The 11325-nt window shown below is 27.8% G+C and overlaps 1 protein-coding gene and 1 non-coding gene across 5 annotated transcripts in view; both read right to left on the bottom strand.

Annotated features, from left to right (window-relative positions):
* LOC106678155 (KH domain-containing protein akap-1) overlaps positions 1 to 11325 on the bottom strand; it is a 192855-nt gene that overhangs the window by 81483 nt on the left and 100047 nt on the right. The gene's annotated exons all lie outside the window — the stretch shown is intronic.
* Positions 2876 to 2956, bottom strand: LOC112211328 (small nucleolar RNA SNORD36). Its single transcript, XR_002945548.1, has one exon. It is a non-coding gene; the product is annotated as a small nucleolar RNA SNORD36 (small nucleolar RNA).

Raw genomic sequence — 11325 nt, forward strand, 5'->3', positions numbered from 1 at the left:
AATGAAAACCCTTCATCTTCGGTTAGAGGTTAGTTACCTACAGGATGAACCCACCTCCCACTACCCGTTTGCTATATGATAAAAAATAAATCATAATTCCTACACAAAGGCGGGGAAAACAGTACACATCAAAGTAGTAACCGAAATAGGGAGTTTTACGCTGTTCAAAGTTATGAATCGTTGACTTGTTCTAATTTTACCGAAATCAATTCTAAAAAACAAACGTCGATTTTAAAAGTTCTAGAACATGTTCAGAACTTTCAGCCATTTTATATTTATATTGTTAATAAACATCCTCACCAAAATTTTGAATAGTGTTACATCTTTTAAAATACAAAGGACAAATATATTTGGCAGGAAACAGATCTCGTGTAAAGTTAGGTGGCAGTGTATTTTACCTTAGAGGTATTGATATGACCTGTGTAGCGGGTACTGTAGAGCCCAGCCCCTGACCTGTGTCCTTTCCTAAGTCATACCAATAGAAAATTTATGAAAAACTGTTTCGGATGCTACACAGCCCCTAACCTGTTTCCATTCCTCATTTCTATCAATAGAAAGCTCAAATATTATTTAAAATTGAGGAGCTTCAATTAAGTAATAATTTAAGATTAATTCAATCAATGGGAAAAAAGCTTTATTAAAAAAAAGTTACTTAAATTTGAAACATACTTAAATTTAGTCAGACAATTTTATAAATGTTATAAAATATAAACATAGTCATTATAAAATAGGCTTATAATATATAATTGTAATATGTATTTTTTCTTTTTAATTAAAAAAGGTATTCACACTTAACACCGTTCAAATGAGTATATTACTTATTTTTATTACTTTTTTCTGGAAGAAAATTACTATTTTATGACTTTCTTACTTTCTCACAACAGCTGAATAAGAGTTCCTTGTTCTTAATTATGCGATGAACATATGTCAAAAAATATTAAAACAACCTAATTTTTATATTCAAAATCTTGAATTATAATTTTAAAATGTTTCTTGTTCTTCACTGTTTTCAACTTATTACGATTTTTAACTTATATTTAAGATGTTAAATATAAAAATTGGTGAAAAGAATAAAAAAGCTTAAAAGAGAAAAACAAGGAATATTGTTCTGAAAAAAATACAGCTCAATGAATAAATAAATATTATTATGCTGAGAGATAGGAAGAAGAACGAGGAGGAAACAATGAGATGAAGTAAATGTACATTACGAAAGTAATATTTTTACTATTGAAATAATCAAATGGGATGCACAACTTTAATTTTTTTTAAAAAAATAATCGAATATTTTTAAACCTGAGAATTTATTTACTAGCAGGAATTTAGTTTGAGTGGACCGTGAGTCAGTAGTGGTTATTTCGGGAATGCGGAAAGGATTGTGGTCACCGCCAAGTTTTCTAGACCCAACCGAAAATACCTTGAAGGGTCAGAACTCCCACCGAGCTGGCAGCGGTAACTGGGTTTGTTCAGGCGAGAGGAGAACTTATCACTCAGTCTGATTCATAAACTGGAAGAAACTAGTCATAACTAGTTATAACACGATTAAATTGAAATATCTAAGAGGAGCGCTAAAACAGGATAAGTCAGAAAATGGCTAAAATACAATAGGTGTCTTAAGAAATTAAACGCTCTCCCCCTATTAGCGAGTTCTAATAACGGTGGCAAAAAAAAAAATCGCATGGCAAAAAATCTATGATGTGCACAAATTGCGATAAATAAGTCGTTGAATCAAAACTGTTTCCCAAAATCTATATATATATACTAAATTAAAGCGGCTCTCTCTATCCATCCTTCCGATGCCAATATTTCCTAGCTTCCTTTCCTATTCCAAATAATTAGTACGTCCACGTCCCGTTTATCTGACATCTATCCTCCACACCTCACCGAACTGCTGCGTTTAATAAATCGTCTTTTACTCAAGCTGGATATCTCTGGAACTCCATTCCCTCCAACATACGTCATGTACCAACCCTTCCCTCATTTAAATCCCTTTTATTTAACTACCTTTTGCTTCGCCAATCTAATCCATTATTATAATAGATATTTTGTAGATAGAAGAACAAATATTTTGTAATTACCTTTTTGGTTTGTTTTTTATTTATTTAGTTAGTTTTTTAATTAATCTATTTGTTCTTCTCTGTATATAAGTTATAATTAAGTGTGGCCACACTGTTTTATGGTTAATAAATGTAATTATATAATTAAAACTACCTTTGTAATTGTTTTAAAGGGACCTAGTCCCTACAATAATAAACTATTTTTCATTTAATTTCAATTCCATCCAGAGCACAATTATCTGGGCTGAACTGACTGGTGCATGTTGGCCTGAATTTGCAGCCGACCCGTGGAGTCAATTCAATCACAAATCAAAAGGGCGCTTGTGCTGCATCCACACGTTTGTACACAACATCACTATTGTTTTAGAACGACCAGACGGCTTCACTAAGTTATTAATTTATGGAATATTGAACGCAAATTTAAAACTCTGTAATTTTCAATAGAAAAAAAAAACCTAATTCGATACATTGTTAAATTCATTATCCCATTACTCCGTGTTAAATATATACTCATACCTCATTTTTGACAAAATTAAAAAAAAAAATTGGTTTAGGACAATTCAAGATCTACTACTTGACCGAATTAATAATTTATTCACCGTATTATAGAATTTTTTTTACCGTAACCTTTTTGATAGAATGCATCATGAACTTCAGAGGTGAAAGTTACTCAGGTTATCCAGGTTCACAAAGCCAATAATTAGAATGGATAAGAGGAATCGAATTGTTGACTCAGATAATAGGTACCCTATTAAAATGTATAATATATAAATTTAATACATGGTCCACTTAAAATATTTATAGCTATTATTATAAATTTTGGTGTTCAGAGTTAAAAAGCTCGATTTGATATGGAATCTTCATTTTGTATCAGAATTGGTTCTGTATATTCATCATCACACCATTTGTTTGTTTCTTTTTTTTTTTTTTTTTAATAGCTATTTCTTATATTTTGTTACGTAAGTAATATAAGTCCAGCCGAGTCCTTCGTTATACGGAGAAACTAATAAGACAAAATGGATTGTAAATAAAATGTAAAAATTTTGATACGAGCTAAACAATAAAAGGCAAGATTTCAGTACCAGTTTACAAACACTGAGCAATTTAATTAATGACTTATTTATATCAATTTTAATAATATCTTTGCTACAATAATAGTAATAGTATAATTAAAGTTTTTTTTTTAAATTATGTATTAGCAATTGTTTCTGAAGTTATTAGATATTTTTCTTAATTTTTAGATTTCATTATCTACTCATTTGTGTTATTGCATTTTATCTGTTGATGGGCTATTTGTACTTAAATACATAAACATACAACTAATAAAATTAATAAACTATAAAAAATAAATATAAACTACAAACAATGGTGTTTTTAATTAAAAAAATGAAAGGAAAAAGTGAAAATTCTAAGTCCTTTGCTAATAAGAAATTATAACAACATGTATACTTAAAACAAAAAAAAAATAATATTCAAGACTAAACAGTGTTCACAAGTGAATAAAAGTATTTAAATAAAAATATAATACAAACAGATATGCATTATTAACAATGAACCTATCATATGGATTATTATACCAACAACTTTTCCTCATTTTTAAAACTTTTAACAATAGCTATTATTTGTCATAAAGTCGAATCGATATTATTGGCAGTGGTATAAAATAAACGATATGTATATACTTAGTTTCTTTATTTTATTATGTTTTTTGGTGCATCTGTCATGTTAATATTAAGGGTATTCACTCAACCTTAGTTAATTAAATATGCTAGTAACTAAACTTGACTTTAGCAAAGTCAAGAAAAAGAATATCAAATTAATAATACAAAAAAAAAATAATAACGTTTGTTGATGTTTATATAGCCAATTAATGTTATAGGTATTAAAAAATAATATCAATGGCATTAAAGGCATTTATAATTTATATGAAATCACATTCACAGTTAAATATTTAAATTTAATTCAATTAGTACTACTAAATATATTAAATATATTATATTATACCTACTAAATATGTTAAAGTGTTATTTTCTCAAGTAATGTTATCCATTATTTTTAAACATTTTTGTTAGCCTTTGTGCTGGACCGATTCCATTTCACATAAGACAAAAATAACTTATAAATAAAAATAAATACGCTGGTACCGCTTATGTACGAAGTTGAGATGAAAACACACAGTTTGCTTAAATATTCCCATCATCTTTACTATATTACTTAGTAATAATAACACATGTTAAGAAAACACAATAGATATTAGGTGTGGTTGGTTAAGAATTATATTCTGATAAAAGTTCTCCTTACCGAGGATTTTGCAGTTATTCGCTTGTGACCCAAGTTGATTGTGTCGAAAGGAAATCTTAAATCGAAAAAGCGAAACTTCCATTAAACTGGAACTGCTTTCACTTCCGCTCTTTTAGCACAAAGCCACATTTTTCTATTTTGGATATATAAATGGCTTATATTAAAAGGAAACAAATATTTTTTTAAATCCTCGCCGAAATATATTCTACCGCTGGTTAAAACAATAATGAAGTATTGTTTCAAAACATTTGTTAGAGTTCTAAAAACAAAGTTTTTAGTAGGATTAAATACTATTATAGATATTTTTTATCCTCAATCTCTTCGTATTATCAAAGCATTTTTGAACTTTTTGGAAACCAAAAACGCATTAAGGTTTTCGAAAATAAAGTATTAAGTAAAATATTTGGACCTAGAAGGGATGAATTAATGGGAGAATTTAGAAGACTAAACAACACTGAGTTAAGGGATCAACACCCGGTCAATATAATTCAAGTTATAGTATTGCGTAGGTTGTAGTAGTAAGGTTGTAGGGCTTAGTAACGAGCGGATTTCTAAAATGTTAATCAACACTGGACCGACGTGTAAACGTCCGAGGGGTACACCGAAACGTAGATGGGGGGGGGTGGTCGCGTTAAAACTGATTTAGTAGAATTGGGTTTGCAGGGGCATCACTGGAAGGATTGGTGTTATCAACATAGAACCTTCGGGTTCGTTAGGCCTCCATTATTATTATCATCTTTATAATATCCAAAATTAATAGAACGAGTCCATATACTCAGCACTATGACTAATTATCTTCTAAATTCCATCAGCTGATATGACATAATTTTCGAGAAATACCAACGACAAAAAAATAGGACTGGTCCCATAAATAGTGGACTGCCAGAGCAGTAAGAAAGGATATGAAAAAAAAGAACAGAAAAAAAAAATACAGGACATTCGAACATCGCCTTTTTAGGGATCGATTAATTACCTACTATTTCTCCCCTTTGAGAGAATTAGAACGGAATATTTTAACAGAAAGCATTCAATATCTTAACCTAAGGAATCAATTCGTGAGGAACTGTAAAAACATTTGTTAATGGTATCGATAAGTGTCAGTTGATATTATGGAAACAATCGATAGCCAGAACTACTGAACAAACGCCAACCGTAGCGTCAAATTACATAGCCTTTCTAATCACTTTGGGTTCAAGACCAAAAAAACTTAGCTTGATGTCCAATAAAAAATCTGCAAACTTTGAACAAGCTATAATTTCCCTTACTATATATTCCATATATCGGTCAGTAAAAGTCAAATCTTTACCAATACTCCACCGATTTTTCTCCTTACTTAAAAGAATTTATAAACACATTAGGAATTTGATAAATTACGAATAGAACAGAACGCTTCCTAGATTTTCTAATGTTCGAACTCACACCTCATTTCCCGAACCACTGCATCTCTCTAGGGGGTCAAGAATTCATTCACTGTGAAAAGAGTTGTTTTTAACCAGATGGTTAGTTCTTCTGGAAAAAAATTCTTGTGTTATATTATATGAGCCAAGGTTTTCATTTTTTTTACAATGGTTCATAACGGAATAGAGAAGAAAAAAGTACGAAATTAAAAGCATACAATAGCGTGCAATTTTTTTTCTGTGGCTTTCAGAATGTTGTATTTTCTAATAAATTGTCTATATTTATTTTAATTATATATTATGAAGCAATAAAGCAAGGCAATACAAATAATTAATATTATTGATTTAGTAAAAAACGGTCAGTAGAACCGCAAAAATCCCCAATTAAAACTATATAATAATATTATAATATAATATTAGTTTAGTTCACTATTGGATTAATTTTTTAATGTAATGAAGTAATAATAAATAAACTTAAACATTATCTCGAATTCTAAAAAAAGAAACGAAAATATTTAAGGTATATTATAATAATTTAACACTGTTTTTCTAATTGTTTGTGGTTTACTGTTATAGGAAGATTACTGGTTGACCTCATAGAATGATAAAAAAAATAATTAAAAACAATAAAAAAAAAAAATGCTGAATAGAATATTTATAATATTACAGCTAATAAATAATTAATTGACAAATAATACTACTATTAATAGTAATAAAATTACAGTTAAGGAATTGTAAATAGAATAACCGAATACTGAAGAGATTAATCAATAGCATGAATATATATATATTTTTTTTCATGACTAACTTCCAAATCATTTTTTATATACGCGGGAGGATATCTACAGGTTAACACTCTATTTTAACCATGGGAGGGTCTAGTTTTGATTTTTTTCGTACCCTCCAAATTGAAAAAAAAAAAAAAAATAGTACAAAAGATGCTAGTTGAAGTTTCCGTCCTTTTTCTACCCATGGGTACTTTAAGGGGTGTTGCAGGTATGCACTGTGTGTGCTGAAACGATGGTGCTGTGTGCGCATTTAAACTATGTTGAGTGGGGAGGGTCCGCTTTGCTGGAGGTCAAGTTTTGATTTCGTAGGACCGCTACTTTTTATATCATCTACCTTTCATGTCAAGATGACATGAAATTTGATTTTTTTGACAATTGGTCTAATAAAATAAATGTGATTTGGAAATGAATAGTTTACGCCTGTAAAGTTATCCCATTTATGAATAAAATGTGTATGAAATTTTAAGGTAGTTTTTTTATCTTGGATATTGCTACATTAATGAATAAACGACCCTCAGTGAGATAGAATATACTATTATTTTTTAATATAATTTACTCATAGCCATAAATTGATTAATTACAAAAAATATTCATAGTAAAGAAAATTATATGTTTCACCCGTTTAGCAAAGAAATAATAAAAATAATACAACATAAAAGCCTAATGAAACATGAATCAAAATCGAACTTAAGAATGCACTTCAATTTATGCCACGGTCTGTCAGTTCATCTATAATCACCTACTTAGTAGTTCTCGGTTCGGCTAATGACATTACACGCCCATTTCAATCGCTTCAAAGCAATAACATCAATTATTATGGCAAATTACTAGTCACGTAATTTTCTACTGAGGAGCTGATTAAATTCTTGAATTATTAATTTTTGACAATATACGGACAGGCCCAAGATATTTAAAATTTATGTAAACATAAACTGTATTTCCGTTATATCAGTATCAGCATACAACTTTGCTTTTAAGCTCCATAGATGCGTGGGGTTGATGTCATAATGAAAGTGGGTTGAAGGTAGCCCCTTTTACTGCATTTTGGTAATGCATTATAAGAGGGGACTGAGGTAATTTGATCATTGAAAAGGGGTAGTCTGTATTTTGTGTCAGTCTGTTGGTGATGGGTCAGGATAGAAGTCAATTATTTACTAATAATTATACCTTGTATCTTATTTATTTATTTCGAGAACCTATCTACATTAACCAATGTTTCATTAATTTTGATTTCTATATTTTTCTTTCTATCATACAAATTTTAATCCATCACTTTGCTTTGAGATAAATAAAAGAAAAAAATGCTGGCAACATATTATTTGGTCACGTTATTACATACAAAAAAAAAAGTTACACAGTATCCGTAACTTATTACGTAATGCCGACATTATTTTGCCTATATTCAATTAATTTAATTGTAATGCCGACCTAGTTTGGACCCTCTGGCAGTTAAACCCGTTCCATTCCTCAGTAACTGGTGGTTCCTGTTAGGGTAACTGCTCTAATTTATGTCTATAATGTTCTTGAGGAAAAATTTCTTTTTATCTCAAATACAGATCAAATATAAAAAAAATTAAGAATTTATTTTATTGAAAGTAATGTGGGTTTTGAATAACGCAGAAAAATCCTCCATAAGGCTACAATTTGCTTAAATGAAAATTGAAAAATCACAATGTAATTTTAATATAATTTTTTATTTAAATATTTTTTTAAATTATTTTTTATATAAAAATTAAAATGCAAAGTTAGAAATATTTTATATTATAATCGTTCAATAATTTAACGAGAAAAATAACACTATTTTTAAAAGTTGAATTCTTAAAAGTATGTATTTTAATCCGTTGGTTATATATATATTTTTTTTAAATGTAATATTCATTATAATTTAAAATGCTAAAAGTAAGTGCATCGTGTTCTTCAACGTTGAAATAAATGGAGATAATACCAAGAACATAGGAAAGGTGTATGGAATATTAAATAGCACAATGCTAAAAAAATAGTCCTTTGCCAACTAAACAAAGAATTAGGAGAGAAGATTGTTGTTATTTTCAAATTACTAAATCAATTTAAAGGCAATGTAACTTCCAAAACAATCAGGAGGAACATTGAATAAAATAATATTAAAAAACATTCCTTTAGTTAACTGAGTTCATCTTTTTAATTATTTTATAAAATATAATTTTTAACACTCTCTATTTAAATTTTTGTCATATTTTTAAAATGCTTGTATCTTGTTCTGGTCCCGAAGAAGCCCTGCAAAATGGGGCGGAACATAGGTAACTATAGTTTTTATTTTGTCAATATCAATAAGTTTTTAAATACAATCGTTGTCAATTTTCTCATATTGCTAATTCTATTGACATTATACTTTTTTAAGAGTCACATTATATTTTTATCCATAAATATAAATATTCCTAAAACATTTTTATACTAAATGTTGCTTATTTTAACATATAATCTTATTTACATATAAAGATGTAGTTATTTTTATATCCATTTGTTCGTTTTAAAAATCATTAATCCTCTTCGATTTCCGTTTTTTAATTTAGGTCCGATTGTGGAAACATTTGTAATATATTTGATTATTTTAGCTGTCTTATAGATAATTTGGAGTTTTTAAAAAAAAAATTATGGGGTTATTTATGTCATATTCTGAAGGTTTTTATTGGATAAAAATATGAACGTTTATAACCAAGGTCCGGACTTTTAACTGAAGGCCTCATTCAATACTGTCTGTATGTGAATACTGTTTTACAAGTATTTTTTTAAAAAAGGACTCATAGTTTCATATACTAAAGCTTTCTAACAAGGAATTGATCTCTCTATACTAGTACAGATGAAGAGATCGTACAACATGGCAAAAGACTGAATACATCAGCTGAATGAAGATACCGGTTATCAATGAACCACATGGTCAGAACTCTCCACGTGGTCAGGCGTAAATGGCATAAATCATTGCACTCGGTTTATCGATTTTGAACAGTCTTTGCTTATTCAGCGAAGAACAATATCCAAGGTTTATCAGAATTAAAAAATTATTTTTTCTACATCGTAGTTGAATATATTACAGAACAGAAGCTAACATACGAACTCGTGATACCTAAAGACAATTTATAAGATAAGTAAAAAAATAAAACTGAAAGTTCTGCATTAATGAAACAAAAATAAAATTTATGAGGAAGATTATTAAACACAATAAACTCAAGTCGTAACTAAAAACTATATCCAAAGTATTTAAATATTAAAATATTTATTAATTTTACTGAGTAAATTATATGAGAGAACAGTTGCTAGTATTTTGACTACCAAAACCCAATTTATAAAAAGTTAAAAAAATACAATTATAGTTCTCTATTAATACAATAAAAATAAAAATTATGTGATACATAATTAAATACAGTAAACTGAAGAATCAAAATGTTCGATAAGGATTTCTTATTTGCCTTTGAAATAAAACTAATTACAAGATAATTAAAATACGAGCACTTTACGCATACTAGGAATGAAAAAAATATTACAACATTAAATAACATATTAAAAAAAAATATTATATGATATTTATTATTATTAAAAAATATTAAATGCTTGTTTATGGAAAGAATTAACTATTTAATTTACGAGATAATTTATATAAAAGAAACTGGGAACTATTCCACATTTGTATATTAGCAAGGCACAGGGAAACGAACGCACACTGAATGGAAGGAAAATTCATATTAATGAAATACGATATGCACGAGAAAGCAAGAAGAAAAACTGTAAACAGCTAAAACTTAGCATAATTAACTGAAAATAGTACCATACTTCATAACCAAATTATAAAATATTTGAAAGACAAAATAAACTTTAAAGTTAACGGCATAACGTTGCTTTACACGGTAGCAGAATGTTGAATAATATATAAAACTTTATGTTAATGTTTTAACTCATCTTTAAAAGCTTATTTCATTACTCATTTAAATGAAACAATAAATGTAGTTACAGTTTTTGAATTATTTCATTTACGTTTTTCAACAATTCTCATGCTCAAGTCCCACGAACATGCAACATATCTAATTAATAGGTTTATATGTGGCACAAGGCTCCTAAAATGTTGAAATAAATACTTAATAGTAAATATATCTATCGTATTTGAATTATTAAAATTAAGTTTTTAACTATTTACTTGCTAAAGTACCAGGAACATGTACCGTATGTATTTAAAATTATTATATGTGGTACAAAGCACCCAAAATGCTGAATAAAAAATTAAAATTTATAATATTAATAATCTTTAAACATCATTTCGTTTTTTATTTAATTGATACACAATAGTAAATATAGTTATAGTTTTTGAATCAATTAAATTTACATTTAAGTTAATTAATTACATTTACAATTTTTAAATAAAATTTATTATTGTATTGATCTATAAAAGTTCATTTTGCTACTTATTTAATGGATATATTTTTATTTTATAGTTATTATGGTCACTAACTATCGTAAATATAGTTCTCGCTTTTGGATTAATTAAAATCACGTTTTCAACAATTCAAGTGTTTTAAGTTCTAGGAACATACAGTATATATTAACAAAAGAATTATAGTGACACAAGGCTTCCAAAATATTGAATAAATAAAATTTATAGTTATAATAATCTTAAAATGATTAGTTTGTTACGAATTTAACTTAATTTTATGCTAAACAGTATATATTTTTTAATTAATTAAATTCATGTTTTTAAAATATTTTTTAAAATTATAACATGTTTTAAATATACAAACGTCCTAGCTTTGCATAATACAT

Source organism: Halyomorpha halys, unplaced genomic scaffold (genome assembly GCF_000696795.3).
Source record: "Halyomorpha halys isolate HHAL.00 unplaced genomic scaffold, Hhal_1.1 Scaffold126.1, whole genome shotgun sequence".
NCBI classification, from domain to species: domain Eukaryota; kingdom Metazoa; phylum Arthropoda; class Insecta; order Hemiptera; family Pentatomidae; genus Halyomorpha; species Halyomorpha halys.